This window comes from Diceros bicornis, chromosome 36 (genome assembly GCF_020826845.1).
Source record: "Diceros bicornis minor isolate mBicDic1 chromosome 36, mDicBic1.mat.cur, whole genome shotgun sequence".
In the NCBI taxonomy this organism is placed as follows: domain Eukaryota; kingdom Metazoa; phylum Chordata; class Mammalia; order Perissodactyla; family Rhinocerotidae; genus Diceros; species Diceros bicornis.
This window is the reverse complement of record NC_080775.1, coordinates 20,720,228-20,739,857: the sequence shown is the minus strand read 5'-3', so window position 1 is coordinate 20,739,857 and position 19,630 is coordinate 20,720,228. Positions and strand designations below refer to the sequence as shown.

The 19,630-nt window shown below is 39.2% G+C and overlaps 1 protein-coding gene across 7 annotated transcripts in view; it reads left to right on the top strand.

Moving 5' to 3' along the window:
* NEBL (nebulette) overlaps positions 1–19,630 on the top strand; it is a 342,489-nt gene that overhangs the window by 182,270 nt on the left and 140,589 nt on the right. For 4 of the 7 annotated variants that reach the window (XM_058532530.1, XM_058532527.1, XM_058532528.1 and 1 more), the window contains 3 exons: positions 4,864–5,016; positions 8,305–8,345; positions 10,620–10,710. The exons of 2 other annotated variants lie outside the window; for them this stretch is intronic. The gene's annotated coding sequence lies outside the window, so the exon portion shown is untranslated. Of the gene's footprint in view, positions 1–4,863; positions 5,017–5,057; positions 5,231–8,304; positions 8,346–10,619; positions 10,711–19,630 lie in introns of those variants that run through there. One more of the 7 variants, XM_058532529.1, reaches the window with a different exon arrangement.

Genomic DNA, 19,630 nt, shown 5'->3' with positions numbered 1-19,630 from the left:
TAGAACCCCCTTTCCTTAGATCACTGGCCCACCGACAATACAGACAAGAGTATTTTCGCCTGTTCTATCTTCTTTCTCTAACCCTGTCGGTATCTATAATTTTGGTTGTTTCCCAAATACCCTTTTTTACTACCATTTGCAACTTAGCATACTCATTCATAAGAAACACTTACTTGCTTTACAAGAAAAGCTAAGATTGAAGCCCTTTTTTAACATTGTAGAAAAAAGTCTCTCTGTAATTTGATACTGAAATGTAATTATTTCTAGTTTTTTGAAACAGCTACATAATTTTTCATTGACTTCTTAGAATGCAAAATAAATTATATGCCCATTAATAAGCTCACGTGGAGACTGCTGATTTAGTTCCCTGAGATTTTGTGAGTTAGCTTCAAAAATATTAGATTATTGGAGGTAAACATGGCCTAATAATTGAATAGCAGTGTCTATGGACTATTAAAAGATTTGATTCAAAGTTAGGTTGTGTGTAAGGGTGAGGATGAGGGTAGGGATGATTATCTAGGGATCTGGTCTCTGTAATTTAAATAAATCATTTTGACAGAGACTGACTGTGGCCATGTTCAGGCTGCTGACGGTGTGAAATTGAGTTGTATGGTGGACAGAAAACAAGCAGTCAAGAGAAATCCCCAAAGGCAAAATTTGTTATGTAATTGGGTCAACTCATGCATGAGAAATGCATGCTAATTGTAAACTGGTGGCAAAATTATAGGGTATAAGGCAATTAGGTCTTATATGAACCCGAACAACTGACATAGAATTTTTCTTTCTTTTTGTATTCAGCAAACATAAAAAAGGGTTTTCTTTTTTTTAAAAAGGCGAGAAAGGTAAAAGTTAGAAGGTCATTTCGTGTTGAAATAGATTGTTAATTTTGTTCTGTATACAAGAAGCATAACTGTTTGATAACTAATGAAAAATTTACATGAAAGCTTCTGATTTTGCATAGTCAAGTCTAGTACGCTAAGTAGTTTGAAAGGAGAATGGGATGGTATTTTGCTGTAGTTCATAACTTGGTTGATTAACATAGATGATTAGTTATGAGGTCAATGGTTTAGATTTTAAGCCCTTGAAGGCTAGTATTTTCACAGAGTGAATTTATGTTACTTTAATGGACCGTACCCTTATCGCTGACTTTTCTCAATCTGCAACTCCATTGCATTCCCAGGTAATAGTGGGTCAGTAGCATTATCTTGAAAGCAAAGATTAAATATGCCACAGAAAGTGATAGAGCAATACCGTGCATTTTCCTTCTAATACCTAACACATGTATGAATGTTTTATTCCTTTTGAAACACTTGGACATACCTGGTCTAATTAGATCCTCTGAACAACCTCTCCTCAGGGAAGGGATTTCTGTAAGGAATACTTATACTTTCATGAGAAAGATGTACGGAAAATCACCTCTCGGTCCTTTCTTGTTTCCAAATCCGTGGTTTCCCTTACACCTGGTTTTGCTTTATTTTTCCACCTAGGAGAAGAACTTCAAAGGTTGATCTCTTCTTTTTATCCTCAGTTTTTTAGCCACAGTCACTTAAAGAAACAAATACATCCCAGACCAGTAATTACTTGTGCATGGCAGGTACAAGAGTTGTGGTTGTACAATGGTATTGTCTAAAGAGGAGGTTTGGGAAGGCCCCCGCCCCCCCCCCAATAAAAGAATTAACACATATGACTTCTTGTTGGAAACAGAGATGAAGGATCCAGAAAATAATTTCTGAAGATCCTCTTTTGTGAAATGTCTTCTTCCCGTTCCTTTTTTGGCAATCTCTCTGTGTTCAGACCTTTATCCTGCCTGGGTTATTGCAGGAGCCTCCTCATTGGCCTTATCTCCTTCCAGGCTCTTTCTCCTCCTTCCGTTGTATCTTAAACACTGTCACTAGATGAGTCCTTCTAACATATCTCTTTCATCAAGACCCGAATTATGACCCACTAAAAAACTTTCCTTGGCCCTCCACTTTGAGTCGGATAAAGTCTAATCTAAGCTCCTTAGTTCTGACTCTAAGGAACCCTCCACAACCTGCCCCTAAATTATTTTTCGTCTTATCTTTCACTGCCCTTCAACACTGTTCTTCCATTTCTGTTAGGCCTGGCTACTTACTCTGTTCTGGGCTTTTGCATGAGTCATTCCTCTCATTTGGAACAATTTCACACCGTCTGTAAATGACATCCCCACCCCCTTATCCTAGACACACGCTCAGACCCCAGCTGTAGCCATCTTTCTCGTCTCTGAATCATGGTAGTGCTTTGTACCATGGCACTGTTATCTGTACCGCTCGCTTCACACATCGCAGTCCACATTTTGGTTTTAATTAGCGTTTCACGTGGTATGTGTTTTTACTCTCTAACTAACATCGTAAAGATGAAGATCATCCATGTCCTTTTCGGTGTATTCTTTGTATCTCCAAGAATGCATATCATGGTGCTCTGTGCTTTGCCTTTCTTGTCACGTCATTAATTTCGGCCCGCCCTCCCTTGTTTGGATTGTGGGAATAATCTTGTAACTCTTCTTCCCTGCCACAGCGCTGCCCTTCCTCTCTCCCAAGCTGTTCTCATGCTTTTGTGCAAGGTTCCTAAAATGCACCTCTGATCATGTCACTCTCTTCCTTAAAATCTGTCAGTTGCTCCCCATTACCTTTGGAATAAAATGCAAAATGTTTAGCAAGGAATGTGAGGCTGTCCCTGGATACTGCCAGCTGAGATCTCAAGCGTGGTGTCCTCTTGGACCTTGAACCCTGTCTACATCAGACTTATGCCTGGAAGGCCCTTTGCACCCTCTCCCTGCCCATCCTCTGCCCAAAGGCTGCCTCCTCTTCCCTGGCCTCACTCTCCCTCTCACCACCTGGCAGTCTGGTTCTATGGCTGCATTATGAGTTTTCTTCCTTCTACACTGAACTCGGTGAAGACTCGGGCTGTGTTTTTTTCTCTGTAGCCCCAGGGCCTAGCACGGAGCCAAATTGGATACATAAATGAGTTGACTCCTTGTGACAGCAAATCTTCTTCCCATGGCTCCTCACTCTGGCCAAGGCTGCCGGCTCTGGGATGGCTTATCCAGGAGGGCCCCTGACAAACACACTGTTTTGATACTTTGAGGAGTGAATCTCTCTAGCCTCGTGTGGATTTCATCTTATAATGGAGATTATTACATGGTGTTCTAATCTTTCTAGATTTATTTTAATTAACCATCTCTTTTAAGATCTGTGTAGATATCACACTGACTTTCTTCCTTAAAACTCCCAGATCTTTCCTCCATTCCACCATTCTCCAGCACAGAGTAGTTACCTAATAAATATTTATTCAGTAAATGATTGAATTCTTTTAAGCATGTTATTTACTCAAAAAAATTTTTTTTTTCTTTTTCAGAAGAGTCTGCCTTTCCATCCACTTCTCAGGATAGGCAGATAAAATCTTTCCTGGGATATGCGCCACAGTAGAGTAGAGAACTAATCTATCTTTTCAACACAAAATTTGCTAATGCCTAGAATAGTGCTCAGCATATAGCAGATGCTCTGTAAATGTGTGTTGGGTAAATGAGTGAGGCAATAATATGCAAAATATTGACTGATTTTGCACATTCTTCCTCTTGAAGCTTCGCTTTGCAAGAGAGTTCTTAGCTTTTAAAATTGCTTTGAATTTGTCATTTCTTTTGTGCTGCTTGATAAACACCTATTTTTCACTTTCTCTTGTTTTGGCTGATTCAGTGATTTCTATAGTTTTATCAAAAGATTATAGCAGCATTCTCTCTGTAAAGTAGGACTGTTTGCTTTCTAATGTGGCAACTAAGAATTTCATTATATTAGAAATGCAAGGACTGCCCCTTTTTTAAAATGTCATAGCCAGGGAATTCTTTTTGGTGTCTAAGTATCTGAAAATAATAGGGCTTGCATTAGTCTGCTCAGGCTGCCATAACAATACACCACAGGCTGTGTGGCTTAAATGACAGAAATTTATTTTCTCACAGTTCTAGAGGCTGGAAGTCCCAAATCAAGGTCCAGTAGGGTTGGTTTCTGGTGAGAGCTCTCTTCCTGGTTTGCAGATGGCTGCTTTCTTGCTGTGTCCTCACATGACCCTTCCTCCATGCATGTGCATGAGAGAAAGAGATCTCTGGCCTCTCTTCCTCTTCTTGTCAGGACATCAGTTGAGTAGGATCAGGGCCCCACCCTTATGACCTCATTTGACCTTAGTTACTTTCTTACAGGCCCCATCTCTAAATACAGTCATATCAGGGGTTAGGGCTTCAAGATATGCATTTTGGGGGGACATATTTCAGTCTATAACAGGACTAAATGGGAAATGATCTACATGTGTCATAGGGTAATTTTGAGATAAGTAACATACATTTTGTAATTGTAAGCTACTATGATAAGCCAGTTTCTTTAGTGAAGGGAGATGACACCACCTGTTGCCGTTCCAGGGAAAGAAACTTCTGCATTCAGTTTTTTATTTTTTCCTATTTTCAAACTGAACAATCTTAACTAAAAAAAAAAAAAAAGAATTTCCTTCTAGGTCCTATTTCCAGTCCTTAATTGACCCTTTCAAGCCTCTTTTTATTTGTGGTTTTGAGCCATAGTCATTTATAGAAACAAAGATAACGTACAATAGTAATTATGTTTTTAAGTTTTCCAGCTCAGTTGAATTATGTGGCTCAGAATATAGATTTCCTGTGTCCTGTGCTGGCAGTTTTGGCCTGGGCAGTCGTGAAGAGAAAGGAGGGCAGAGGTGTGACAATAGAAAAGGAATATTCCTATGCCACAGAGAAAGTCTAATAAGGACTAGCTTTTTAAAAAATGTCTCAATTTCCAGTTTATTATATAAATTTAAAACTTAAAAAGGATCTGAATTTTCTTCCAGATTTTATTATACCTTTTGGGACATACGTTCAGTGAGTACATACTGAATGTGGAAGAAAAGCTGGAAATCTTACATATGTATTTGTGGAGTCCCCAGATGTGACTGGCGTTAATAATTGTGCCACATCGTTATAATTTCAATGGATTTTTGGAGGTAGGTTTAAAATAATTTTATTTATTTATTTTTACCCCAAAGCCCCAGTAGATAGTTGTATGTCATAGTTGCACGTCCTTCTAGTTGCTGTATGTGGGACGTGGCCTCAGCATGGTCAGACAAGCAGTGCGTCGGTGCGCACCCGGGATCCGAACCCAGGCCGCCAGCAGCAGAGTGTGCGCACTTAACCACTAAGCCACGGGGCCGGCTGGAGGTAGGTTTAAAACCTGTTGTTTTTTTGGTTAATAAGTGTAATAGTCAAATGACATTTTAACTTATTAGGAGGTCAGGAATCAAGAGAGGCATTATACAGAGATTTAATTAAAACCCATTGGTACCCCAGCCCAAGTTTATACAATTAAAGAAAATTGCACGATTGGAAGTTAGAAGCAAGAATATTTCAGGGCCACTTTGCAGCCTTTTTCTCTTCTGTACAGAATTGTATGCAATGCTACTTGTAAAAGTATAAATACTTATATCTGTTTGAAGGACCGGTAGCTTTTGTGAAATATCCCAGATTTGGTTCCAGGGACAAGAAACAAGAAGTTATGATCATTTTTTTTGTTTGCTCTCATATTTATGATTGACTTTTCCTCTTGTGGCTATATTGACTGTAATGAAGTCAACTTTTAATTGGTTTGAATTAAGCTTTTGTATTGTGGGGGAAGAGGGAGAATCCCCCTCTACCCTTTCCCTTAAGGTTCTTATGGCTGGCCAAATAATTAACAAGACAGGTTAGCAGGAGAAAATAATACCAAGTTTAATAACATGTATACATGGGAGAAACCAGGGACACTGCCTTTCTCAACACAATAGCAGAGATTCTCGTCTTAAATACTATCTTCAGCTAAAGACAAAGGAGGATGTTGGGGTTGGGCGGAGTCAGTTACAGGAGATTACCACTAAAGCACAGTAAACAAGAGTAGGGTTATTATGCAGATTTAAGGCCTCACCTTTCACACTGATAAGTTTCTAGAAATGAGGTCATCCCCCTCTTCCCAATACAGAAAGGGAGATACCTTTACAAATGGAGATTTCCCTTATAAATGCAAATGTTTGTCTGGCAACTTCTTGCAGGGCCATGTAGAGAATGTGGCCAGAGAGACAGAATTTTTGATAAGATGGGCTTGTTGGTGCCTTTCCTATTGTAACATCTATTTTACATTATATTACAGCCATCAGATAGTAACTCCTTCCTGGAACAGATCTTCTATGTCAAATTCTTTAGGCAGTTAGTGGGGGAGGTCAAATGTCCATCAGAGAAAACAATCAAAGTAAAGAGATATATTTCATAGTGACCAAATCTTGATCTCCCACAGTATCATTGTATTCTTAGAATTATGAAAGTGTCAGAATTTGTCCGTATTTAGCAAACTATTTAAAACATTATAGTAGAAAAAAGAATAAAGAAAAAAACTTTAAAAAATCATTCTGTTCTTCTTAGCACTTGTTATATTTGATAGAACTGATTTCCCCAAAACAAAGTGATTTAAATATTTACTTTTGTGGGGTAATAAGAGGCCTTTGAGGGCAAGCAGCATTTCTTGTTCATGTTTGAATCCTCCAGAATACAATGCTCTAACTGTAAAGAATAAGATAGAATTTGCCTTCACATTTGCCTTACATGCGCATGTGCGTTTGTTCATTCAACATTTGCTGTGGGCATCAGGTTGCACCAGGCCCTGTAGATTGCAGAAAGAATGAGACACCACTCTTGCATGTGTTTATGCCTATGCGAGGATGTGTGAAGCGGCTGGGAAAGGCTTTCGTGGAGAAGGAAAGCCTTAGTGCAATGTAAAGGCGTATCTGAGGAGAAGATGGCATTGGAAGGAGTAAAGGAAGGAAAGAAGGACTATGATAAGGTTAGGAACACCCAAGTGTACTTGTTAGAGTGCAGAGGGAGACACCATATTTGAAATGTAGATTGAGGCAAGATTGTTGAAAGAGTGGCATCATATTTTCAAGTGTGCATATTTTCGGTATCTATAAATCCAAAAAACAATTCTCTAAAAGAAACCACTTTTGAAAACAATTACTGACTGAATGAACGTTTTTGAGTGTTTACTACATGCCAGGCACTTTGCTAGGAGATGGGAGATATGAGCAATAGAGTAGATATGACCCCTGGCCTCATGGAGCTTGCAGTTCACCCTCCAGTGGGTGAGCAGAATGTTGCTGCCCAGTGTGAGAAATGCTTGATAGATGGAACACTGTGTTCATATCAGAGGGGTAACTGACCAGGTTTGGGAGCTAAATCAAACCCTTGCCATCACTATTTTAAAATAACTTTTGAAGAATTTTTCTGAGTCATTTTTTTGAATAGTGCTTCCTCCTGTTTGTTTGTATAATAGGTGCTGTCAATTTTGTTCTTAAGTTTACCTGTCTCCCAACATCTGTTTTCCCTATTCTCTGTTGGCCTGTCAGTATGGGTTTCCAGAAAATTATCACTCAAATTAACCAAACCATAGTATTATATGTAAACTGTAAAAAATTCTCATTTAAAGAAGTTAGCTTATTAATTTCAGGATGGTTAAAAAGATCAATATAAATATTTGCATACATTTAAAAATTCATATATATGTTCCCTCTATTTTGGTTTTCAGTGCTTAAGAAGTTGAAAGATTTTGAAAGTAAAACCATGGTCATTTTTCTTCATCTCTTTCCTACCTTCAACCTCCGGTAATGATAGTTTTGAATTAAACATTTTTCATGACGGGCTCCAAAATATTGAGAAAACATTTTGCCTTTTAAAAACATACATGTATCTGAAAGAGCCATGTATGCACACATGTGATGTGTATATTTTGCCTACACATGTGGAGTGCACATACGTGATTGAGTGGAGAGTTACTGGAAAGAAATGGTAAACGTTGGTTAGTGCTGTTTGGTTTCCACCTTCGGCGTTCTTGGCCCCGTCTGTGCTGACAGCGAACCTCTGGGACGTCCCCTCGTTGCTGTGGGGTCTTTTCCTGCCAAATATTGTTCTCTTGCAAGATTAAATGGCTGAACCAGTGTGGCCCGCATCTTGAGCCTGCTGAGAATATTAAGACTCCTGCAGGTTGTAATACAGATTAGCTGGGGAGAGCTCTGTTGGAAAAATAAAGCGAATTTCTCTAAATGAATTTAACAACTGCTGGGAACCTTTTTGTGTCCTCCAGCATGAGTGTGTGTGCTGGCACTTAACCATTTATTTCCCTTTTTTTTTCCAGAAGTTGCTCCATTCCACCCCTGGGCATTTATTTATTCTAAACATTTTCATAACTGCATTTCAAATTTATGTTTTGCCAGATGAGACATTTGATGTGTTAAATTACTAAGTACTGGGAAGGGTAAGTCTATATTTGCTTATTAAAGGAGGAAAACCATTTTTTGTACTTGTAAAATTAATGTCATTTATATAATTGAATAACCCACACCACTGGGTTATTTAGAGTAAACTAATTAGCTTATTAAATTCTGATCATAGGCTTTCCGTTAGAGGTCAAAAATTTGTGAATATTTAGCAAGAGACAGGACAGATGCTAAAATTATTTACCTTGCTTCCAACCTCTATTCCATTACTATTTCTGCTTCTAGGGTTAGATTATAACCTTTGAAGGTTCTAAATTCTGCAAAGATTATGGTGCTTCCCCTAAAATGAAATAAATTTAAAAAATCAACAATGATGCTAAACTTTGAAGTGTAGAATACACAGATAACCTGAAAATAATTAGTACTTTGTTAGATTTTCTAATTGCAGGCTTCTATGTAAGTTCACTGAACTCTTTTCTATTTTGGGGGCCCCTTACCTCGCTTATGTATGGAGCATGTGCTCACTCTGCTTATGAGACAGTCCTCCCATCTGCTTCCTACATTATTACCCATTTGTCTCCTGACACCTCTGTGTGTGTGTGTGTGTGTGTGTGTGTGTGTGTGTGTGTGTGATTCTCGGTACAAATGTCTGTGACTGCGATTTGTAAATGGCAGAGTGTGGCATAACTATAATACTATTAAACTGATCACTGCTGTGTTTATTTTTTGCAGATTGCTTCTTAGATTATTACTGTGATTATTACAATAATATCTTTAAAAGTTAGATAATTAAATTATTATTTTTTAACTTACTTGGCAGCTTTTAGCCTGTCCTCATAAAGTAGCCTGTATTTTGCGGTTACCCTCTATGAGGGTGTTGACAAAGGACCACCTGACCTTAAGTTTGTGTTTTCTGAATACTTGGGAAGTTAGCTTGAAGCTCTACCACGCTGTCCATAAAAGAATTGGGCTAGAACCGAGGTTTTCTGACCTCCAGTCTGGTTTGCCCTTCTCTTTGGAGGCATGGCCCTGCATGACAATGGTGGGCATTGTTGAAATTTGCAGTCATTCAGAAGTGGCCTTTCAAGGCACATTAAAAAAAGGATTTCTAGGTATTAAACTGTAAATCCTCTAAAACATCATCAATGGCTCAGAACAATCCATCAGTTCAAGTGGACAAAATATTAATGCATTGTCCTTAGTAAATGCCATCAGGATTTCCATGCCTTGGATCCCTGATTTCAGTCTCTTAACATTACAATTTTACCCTGCTTTTAAATTGTGAAATATATCACATATACAAAACCAGCTATAGAAACTCATATACAGTTTAAAGAACAGTAATAAAATGGACACCCATGTACCCACCACACAGCTTAAGAAAAAAGAGCATTTTGGAAACCTTTGAAGGTCCCCATGTTTTCCTTAGGTTTATACTAGCTACCAGCAACACAAGGGCCGCAGCATCTTGAAAACACAGATTTTCATAGTGAAATGATGAAAAGATAATATGAAAATCCAATTCCCATATACGGAAACCATGTACGGGTTTTGGAGAAAACCTGATTGGCTTCCTGCACCGTTAAAGCACACAGAGTCTGGAGGGCTTCTCCTCCTTTAGCTGTTCAGGACTCGGGCATGAGCGTGTCAATCATTTTGTCACTGTGCCCCCCGTTTGTACTTGGATGACAAGTCCTCCCTGAATGGAGGACAGAGATGGGAACAAATGTTCATGAAGGGCTCACTGAGTGCTGGGCACAGTCTTTCATTTGCTTTTCTCAACAATTCCTAGAAATAGTTGTCATTATCTTCATGTCACAGATGAAACAAGCTCAGAGAGGATAAATAAATTGCCTTAATGCATGCAACCGGTAAAGAATAGAACTGGGATTTGAGTCTAGGTTCTTTTCTGACTTCAAAATGCAGGATTTTCCCCCTACACCAGAATTTTGGAATCATTGCTTGTATGTTATGTCTAGAGCCCTTGTGTCATAGAGCAAATGTCAAAGATATTAGCTTCTTTTTGTTGGTGCAGAAGTTCGTTTATCCTTAAATGGCATTTGAGAGCTCACATAGTGATATGAGGACCAAATTTAGAAGTTTCAAATTTCTTAACACTCAAAACAGAACTTCATCACCCATGAATAGAATCTTCCATTCAAATGTTCCTTTATGTGCTGGCATAAAGGCAGGCTCTGCATTTCCCCAGACAGTGTGAGCATGGGATTTATTCATGTGATACTTGATGTTAAGGTTTAATGCATATTCTCCTTCAGGATAGACTTACCTTTCTTGTTCTCTCCCCTCTGAAGGTGCCTACTCTGTGCTTGGCACCATGTTAGGAGCTGAGGATTCAAGATCTAAGCACAGTTCTCTCTCTCCCAGAACACACAACACAGCCTGGTAAGTGTGTTAGGAGAGAGATGAGGTTTTGGGGGAGTACAGAGTCAGGCACCTAGCATTAGCTGGGGTTTAGTGATGGTCACAGAAGGCTTACAGAAGAAGGTGGTATGAGATGAGTTTCTAAGAATGAATAAGGATAGAGGCAAGTGAGGAAGAGGTGATGGTGAATGCTGGGTGGCAAAAAACTTCCCACATAGAGGAACCACATATACAAAGAGTCCAGAATGACTTCATGGTGTGTTTGAGGAACTGCAAATACTAATTTCATCCTGAAGAATTTGGGGAGTAACTAAAAGATCTTTTTCAGTAAGAGAATGACACTAGATTTTAGGGTCATTGTCTAAATTTTGGAAATGGTTTATCTAGTCCTGTTGTCAGCTTGGCCCTTCTGTGGGTTAGATTTCACTGTAATCGTTACTGTGGGATCTTGAGGCTCCTTATTTCTGGATGTTGGGCCTGGGATGATTATAGCACTAGTGTTTAATGGGGGTCTACTTTTGGAGAATAAAAGGCAAAAATCATTATTTCTTGTATCTCTGTATTTTTAAGCTATGCCAATTTGAAAAAAAGAACTTAAGCAGTTTTATTGCATGGATTTAGACTTGAATGACAAATGTTGAGCACAGGTGTCTGTATGGTATGTAAATAGGGCAGTGGTGTGTTCGCGCCCCAACTGTGATATAAGCCTGGGATGGCTAGTCTCAGACACAGTGTCAGGTTGGCAGGTCTGAGGGTGTAAACCCGTATAAATATGGATGTCTTTAGCATTGCATGCGACTGCTACTTCAGTTCCCTACAAACATGGAGAGAAAAATCTCAGTTAACTAAAATGTCTGCAGTGGGGGGTGTTCAGATAAACTTATTATTATGTTATAATAAAGGTTAAGCCTAACCCTTTGTTGATCTTATTGACAGTGTTTCCAAGTTAGATGACAAACCAGAATGCATTGACTCCAAAACTTAACTGCCTCTTGCCTATTAAACAGCCAGAGATGGTGAACATCAATCAGCGTAGATCACTGTATAGTGCATATAGATGGTCCAAGAAATGACCCAGGATCCCTGTTATCCTCAGGAAACTGTCTGGAAGTAATCCTTTTTGGTAACTTATGAGAATGCTTGTTTGAGATTATTTACCTTTAACTCCTAAAATCAGAATGCAAAGGAACAAAATCCTAGTAGTTGAGTAGTTTTGAATGACTTAGTTTTACATGTGTAAGGAATTAAGGACTTGATCCTAGTTAAAAGCAAAGGAAGTTAGTTTTGAATTCAAGCAAGATATGTGGGTAAGAAACAAGAAATAACTTCCTACAATATGTGGATTATATGATAAAGTCTTAAAGTTCTTTCAACTTTTAAAATGACCTATTTCAGCAGAACATTATGTCTCAGTCATTATGCTGCTTTTCTCTTACATCTCTAATGGGAATGATAATATTTGATGCTTGTTTTAAGTTGAGAGAATCAATGAATGCGTGATGGAAAAGCCCTTTGCATGATGCAGAAGAAATAAAATATCTCAAATAAAAACATGAGATTGAGCTCTGTCTATGGAAGGAGATACGTAGAGGGATGATAGGCTTTTCTTTTTGGATTTCTGCAGTTTTATTAAAGTGTAATTGAGAAATCAGGGCAAACAGTGTAGTCTGGCTTGGGAGAGTTGGGGAAATGCATGTGCCCTGATGTAAGGGAAGGGAAAGCCGAGTGTACATCACTGGGCTGCTCCGCATGTGGCAGATGCTCTCTTAAATCCCTCCAGATCACACATCAAAAGCCAAGTGCTGGTAATTATTCCTGAGCATTCCAAAATGTTATATTTTGAAATGGGGATTAATACCAGGCAAAAAGTGGTGTGTTTTATGACAAGTCTAGTTTTCTTCTTACTTATGGTTTTGTTCTTTCAAAGAACATTTGAGATGAACTGATGTTTATGGTCCTGAAAAAGAGTGGATCTAACCTTATTCATAAATAAGGTGGGGAGTGTTCAAGTCTATTGAACAGTGTTGGATGACAAGGTCATTTTGAAGGACAGAGTAGGCAATGATTAGAACAGGCAGAAATTAAACCATAATGAACAGTAATCCTAAAGAAAATTAAAACACAGAAAACACTGCATTATTTATTTGGATTCAATGGGACTGTGCCAAGGAGGAGGCAGCTGGCTTTCTGCTTTTTGGAATGTTTGTAGACTAGAGAGGAAGTTGTCAATCAGATTTAAGCTCTCACTTAACTCTTGCTCTAAGGCCAGATCTAACGTAAAGTCAAGTGGGGAACAGACACAGTTAACTGTGTGACTCAGGACAGAAGAAGCATGGGCTGTGGTGACAGGTAGACCTGAGCTTGTGTCCTGCCTAAACCAATTTCATCTGCACTACCCACCTGCTGAGGTTCTTTCCTTGGCAGACAGTTGGGCCTTAAGAGCTGATTTTAGAGGCACGCAAGACCTGAGTTCAAATGCCAGCATCTCCTTTTATTACTTCTGTTACTCTAGAATATAGAGTATATAAGGAATTTCTGCTTTATTCACTTCATTGTTTCTAAGTTTCCACCTCTGTAAAATGGAAATAAAAAAATACTTAACTTGCTGGAGTATTACGAGAATTGAATGTTAGCTCTTATAATGTAATTAAAACACTTGGCATAGTGCTCAATAACTGATAGTTTTGTTACTATTATGGAATAAACTGAAAATTGAGACAAGATCTTGGCATGAAAATGTTTTAAAGAGTCGCTTCATTTTGTATTTCTAGAAATAGCAGCAGCATTTCCATTCTTCAAATTTATTACCATTTATAACAGCTTATTTTATTTTATTTAGACTTCCTAGGAGTAAATTATTTTGATTACTGTCACTCCTAGTTTTCTATAAAACATCTTCATTAAACAAGGTTGCAACATTTTCCTGGGAGCTAATGTCCATTATAGAATTTTCATTGATGAGAGTAGAATTTGGTCCTTTTAATGAGAGTAAGCATACTGACTTAATGATTCTCATGTATTCAAGGTGAAAAAAATTCCTCTCATTAATGCAGGTTGGCATAAAATATATTATTATAAGTTCACAAATGAATTGTTTCCCAATTTAGACTCAAGACCCTAAGATTTTTAGACAATTCTCTAATGATGTTTTGCTTTCTCTCAAGCATTGTGATAAACATCAAAGTTATTTAAATGTCAGCTTTTAATAGGATGGAGAAGATGGATGGAGGGTGGAGGAGAACCTATATTCTGCTGGAATTCTGTTTCTTAACTTAAAAGGGTAGAAACTAACATTTAAATTCTGCTTCTGCTTCATTAAAAGGCACTGATTCCAGATTCAGTGTTTGATCTGATGGAGGAGATCTGTCAGTGTCCTTGGTGATTTCCAGGTGATATAGATATTTTAAGGCATGTCACTGGGGTGGGCTTGCTCACTGGGGGTGTTCCAGTTCAGTTATCTGTGTTCTTCCTTGCAGAGCTTAGTGACTTCAGTAGAGAGGCTGATAATCATCTACATATCAGTATTACTTGTATGCTCACAGTGGCCATTTGTCATGTTTAGCACAGTCTTGGCAAATTCCAGATTTCTGTTATTTTTCATCTAGAAATGAATTTATTTTGTGATCTTTGCTAGAGATATCCATGTTGTGTATTACACAAAATCCACATCTGAGAGGGGATAGTAGATGCTTCCTCTGGGTGACTTTTGTAGCACTTACCACCCTGTGTCGCAGGACTGATTTCATCTTCTTTCTCCCCAGCCAGCTAGACTGTGGTGTGTTGAGCTCAGGGAATGTGGCCAGTGGTATTTTTAACCTCAGCACCAGACATGGTGCCTGGCATATGTTAACATCCAATACATGTTTTAATGAATAAATAAAATTGTGTGGTACTTTGCTTCACTATTGCACATCACGTAAGTTTATTTCCAGATTCATGTCTACTCAAACTCTTACAAGGCCCTGACCTATCTTGCCACACTCCTAGATCTCCTTTCTTCCCATTGTCTTAAAGATTTGTCTGTTAAGGGAATAATACGTATGTTCTATGTGCTATGGTTGTACCTTATATGAGTCAAAATAGGTTAACTACTGAAATAAACAATCCTCGGATCTGAGCACAATAAAGGTTTATTCCTCTCTCACATAATAGGCCAATGCATGTTGGTAGCAGAGATGGAGGTTTAAGGGCTCTGCTCCAGGCAGTCATTCAGTGATCCAGGCCCCTTCTGTCTAGTGTCCCTGCTATCTCCTGGGCCTTGGAATTCTCCACTGGATGAACTACATCTGACATGCAGTCAGTCAGAGAGAGGAACCACAGTGGATCATGAGAGGTTTTAGGGGCTAGGTCTGGAAGCTGTATACATCACACTCATCCGTAGTCCATAGGCAAGAACTCAGTCATGCGGACTTGCTTGACTGCAGGGGGCTCAGAATGTAGAGTAGTGATGTGCCGGGGAGGAAGACGAAAAGTGGGTATTGGTGGCCGTGGTCAGTCCCTGCTGTACACCCTTTTGTCAAAAAGGATGCCTGCCTTCTAGGCAAGGCAAAAATAGTGCCAAACACTGTGTGTCCTTTCAGCCTCTGAGATGCTTACCATGTTCTCGTAAGAGCTGAATTTGAGATTCAGGGAGAAGGAGGCACTCTCTGTGGTAGAAGTAATACTTTGGTTTGAGAACTCTTTTTCTCTCTCCTTTGTCTTGACTGTGAACCTGTCTCTTAAGTCTGCCGCAGTCACAGATGAGACTGATGTCCAGTCTAAAGTGGGCAATGAGTCCTTGCAATTACGTGATAAAGTGGGCACAGAAAGTTCAAGTGCAAAATGCAGAGTGATTTTTCTTCAAAGTTAATGAAAAATATTTTTAAGTCAGACTATACTGTCACAGAAAGTATGTAAGTAAAAAAAGTGAAACTTATAATGTACCCAGCTGGCCATATACTGAACTGAGAAGCCCCAAGTGGACACAGGGAAATTACTTCCTGAACACCCTGTCTCTCCAGATAAGAGCTTTAGCCTGTCCCCATTTGGCAAATGGAGCTGGGTGGAGGACAGGAGCCAACTGCCAATTGTCAACTGTGTTGTATCCAAATTGAGTAAACCACGGGGGTTTACTCTCTCTTTTTTTTTTTTTTTTTTTTTGTGAAGAGATCAGCCCTGAGCTAACATCCGCCAATTCTCCTCTTTTTTTGCTGAGGAAGACGGCCCTGGGCTAACATCTGTGCCTATCTTCCTCCACTTTATATGGGACGCCGCCACAGCATGGCTCACCAAGCAGTGCGTCGGTGCACGCCCGGGATCCGAACCAGTGAACCCCGGGCCGCCGCAGCGGAGCGCGCGCACTTAACCGCTTGCGCCACCGGGCCGGCCCCTACTCTCTTTTTTTTTTTTTTTTTTTTTTAATGTAATTTTTAAAAGTTTACATTTACCTGCCACTCCTAAGAATGAATCAGACATGTAATGTAATGGTGTACAGATAAGTTTTGAGGATGATGTTTTATGAAAATTACTTTTGAGTCATATTCTTTGTGAAAAAACTAGTTTCTGAGGCTATTTGGTGACTTAAAAAATTGACATTTCCTTTTGGAGTCATAGGTAACAAATTATAAACTTACTCTAAAAAAGAACTTAATACATTTTCAGACAAGGAAAGATGCATGTAAATAGTGAATTACACATACTCTAAAGCCTTCAAAAAGTTTGTGGAAGTTCGCAGTTTATGACTATAGAGTGGCAGACTCATTGAGAGAATGGCCTCTTTCAATGGATTGTGCCTTTTTTTTTTGGTCATGCAAACTTGTATGTGTATTTTATGAAGTGATAATACAGTTAGTATCTAATGTTCCTAATTTATGCAATTGGATATTTCATAAATGGGTTTTCTGCATGCAAGCATTTGTACACATTAATATTTATGCAAGTATTCAAATCAATGCAAGGGCATCTGTCTGAGTATGTGATAAAAATATGCATATGCATGAACATTTGTACCAGGGGGTGAGTCCCCAAAGTTAGCGACTGCTGAGGTTACAGCTTTCAACTTTTGTCCTTTTGACAAAATTTCCTTGACTAGCAAAGGCATGCAGAGAAATAACACAAGCCCTAATATTGACAAATAAAATAGTTTTGTTTAACTGTTTTTAATAGGTGTGAATGACAAGTCTTTAATCAGCAATGTGATTTTTAGAAAATGGAGTATTTTAGAATATGTAGCGGTTTTCACGAAGAGCATTTATTCTAATATTTTGCCAGTAAAAAAGAACACACTGTTAGAACATACTGTTATTAATGAAATAATATTTGTCAGAAATATTTCATTTCTTTATTATTTTAGCTTGAATTTGACCCCTGGAAATAATTGACTCAGTCAGTATGGGGCTTTCTTTGCCTTTTTTCGGGATGCATATGACAATGTAAACGATGACAGAACTGAGGGGTGAGTTGGGTGGAGAAGAAGGTTCTGATTTCAAGTCCTTCATGGTCACTGTTGATATGCATGCCCATGTCATCTCAGATGATTCTGGCTTCTGAAATCGTTTCCGGGCTGGAAAGCCTGGGTGTCTGGGGTCCAGCCTCCCACGGCAAGCTTAGGAGCCTCCCCTAGGAGGCCTGGACGTTTCTAGGGCCCTGCCTTGGAGCCCAGGGGTTGAGAGTCCCCACTGCGTGGTGACCTACTGAACCCCACCTGCATCTTTGTCACTCTAAGGGAAAATCTCTCTTTGATCTCTTTCTACTTCTGATCCTGCTTCATCTGTTAATTAGGCTCAATGGGCAAAGTGTTTCTCTTCATTTATAAACTTATTTGTTGGTAAATTTCCAGTCCCCCATGTTAACAGTTCATGATAGGACAAGAATAAACAGAGTTGATTCTGAAATATCAATTTTGCAGTTTAAAGATGTGTGAAAGATTTCTTTTTTCGCATTCCATTGCTGAGGAATTTAAAATCCACCAGCTGTTTGGAAGGGATTGGGAATTATGGTGTGTCTGTTGTGCTCAAGCAGCATCTTCCCAGTGAAATTTTGGTTAGCTGATTTTAAGCTGAAATGCCAGGGAATTAATTTTTTTTCTTACGGGAATGGAAAGGTTGAGAAAATTATGAATGACTTGGGTGTGAATTTGAAAGGAACTGATTGCTCAGAGTTATACTGTCCTTTCTCAAAGCCCAAATAGTACTTATCTTCCATGATTAACTGGGTGAAGGTACAGGTTTTTGTTTCTGCATTTCATATGTAGAAGGCAAGGCTATCACTATTCACGTGACAGAGATGGCTGGTTAAAATGTTCTAGATCTCTAATGGGCATGGTATGTTGCCTACTTTGAATGTTTTCCAGTTACATCATTTGAGGCAGGCCCTATGGTGTAGAGATTGGGGCCTGGATCACATATGCTTCTGTGTGTTGGAGGAGGCTCAGAACCATTTGCAAGGAGGATTTTGTCTTTCTTGTTGGTATTTACTTGGTCTACCTCTAAGCAGAGGCCATTTGTTTAGTCTCAAGGCAGAAGGGGTATCAAGTGTAGAAATTTTGTGGTAGGAAGGAGTTTGGTATATTGTTGGCATGGTAAGAAGGCTAGATTGGGCAAAGGGGAAAGTGGTGGTATAGGATGTAGGAAGAGAGACTAGGCAGGGCCATGATAAGTGTCGAGATTTTACTGTCACTACAATGGAAGCCATTGAAAGTTTTAAAGTAGGGGTGTAACACAATTTGATTTACATTTTCAAAAAGATTACTTTGGCTGATGCGTGGAAAAAATGGATTGCATGCCAAGAATGAACACAGGGAATAATTTTGGGAGGCAGATTTATGGGAGAGACCAGGCAGGGCCATGATAAGCGTTGAGATTTTACTGTTACTACAATGGAAGCCATTGAAAGTTTTAAAGTAGGAGTGTAACACAATTTGATTTACATTTTCAAAAAGATTACCTTGGCTGATGTGTAGAAAAAATGGATTGCATGGGGCCAAGAATGAAAACAGGGAATAATTATGGGAGGCAGAGATGGTGGTTTGGACTAAGCTGAAGGCAATAGAAATGGAGAAAGAGGACGATTTCAAGTTTTATTTTGGAGATAGGGCTCCTTCAGCTTCATGCTAAAGAATGAAATCTTGAGAATGAGGGAGCAGAGAAAACAGAGATGTTTCCTAAATTTTGGTTCTCACAAATGGGTGAATAGTGTGGCCATTTAACTTAGGGGAGGAAGACTAGAGAAGGAAGCAGTGGGAGGTAGAAATTCTGTTTGGTTAGATATGGACATCCAAGTGGAGATGACCAATAAGCTGTTCTCTCTATAACATGAAGCTCTGGGGAGAGAGCAGAGAGGGAGGTATGAATTTGAGAGAGTCACCAGCACCTAGATGGTATTTCCAGCCCTGGAATTAGCTGAGGTCACCTAGGGAGAAAGTAGAGATGAGAAGAGAGGCCAGGACCAAGCCCTAAGCTATCCAACCTTTAGAGATCTGATAGAAGAGAAGGAACCAGTGAAGGCGGGTCTAGTGAGATGAATTAAGTGAATTCATACCTAGTGACTTAAGGTAAATTAGGAAACAGAAACCAAAGACGCAGGCATTTTTATAAAGGACAGTGGTCAACTAGCAGATGCTGCTGAGGGCTCAAATAAAGGGAGGACATTGAGATGCTCATTAAATTTGGCACCATCAAGGGAGTTGCTGACCTGCAAGAGTGGTTTCAGTGGAGTGGTGGGGAGGCAGGCCAGGTTGGAGTGGGGGTGATGAACTGGAAATAATGAATAGAGGTAACTTGTTCAAGAACCAGTTACCTATGAAGGGCAGCAAAGAAGGAGTTGGAGGTGGAGGTAAAATTAAGATCAAAAGATTTTTGTTGTTTTATTTGTCATTTTGTTTGTTTGTTTCGTAGGGGGACTATCAAGCATATTTGAGTTAACATTGATGGAATTGATCCAGTGGAGTAGGAGAAACTGGTGA